Source organism: Sceloporus undulatus, chromosome 2 (assembly GCF_019175285.1).
Source record: "Sceloporus undulatus isolate JIND9_A2432 ecotype Alabama chromosome 2, SceUnd_v1.1, whole genome shotgun sequence".
NCBI lineage: Eukaryota > Metazoa > Chordata > Lepidosauria > Squamata > Phrynosomatidae > Sceloporus > Sceloporus undulatus.
The window spans coordinates 28730702-28730935 of NC_056523.1; positions in this window are offsets into that span (position 1 = coordinate 28730702).

The following is a 234-nucleotide window of genomic DNA, read 5'->3' on the forward strand; positions in this document are numbered from 1 at the left end:
TAAAAATATTGCAAATGAAAAGAACAACTATGTCAGACTAACATATGTCAGACTACATAGAGTCTTCTGCTGTGGTGCTCTTATGATAAAATTGTTGAAAAGCAAGTACAAACATGCTAAAATGGAAAAATGGTGCTGGAGTGGCTAAATTTCCTAAAGGCACCAGGTTCCCTCTGATCTTGGAAGCTCTGCCCTGGAACTGGCAAAAACACCTGAAAGGATTCCTCACCTAAG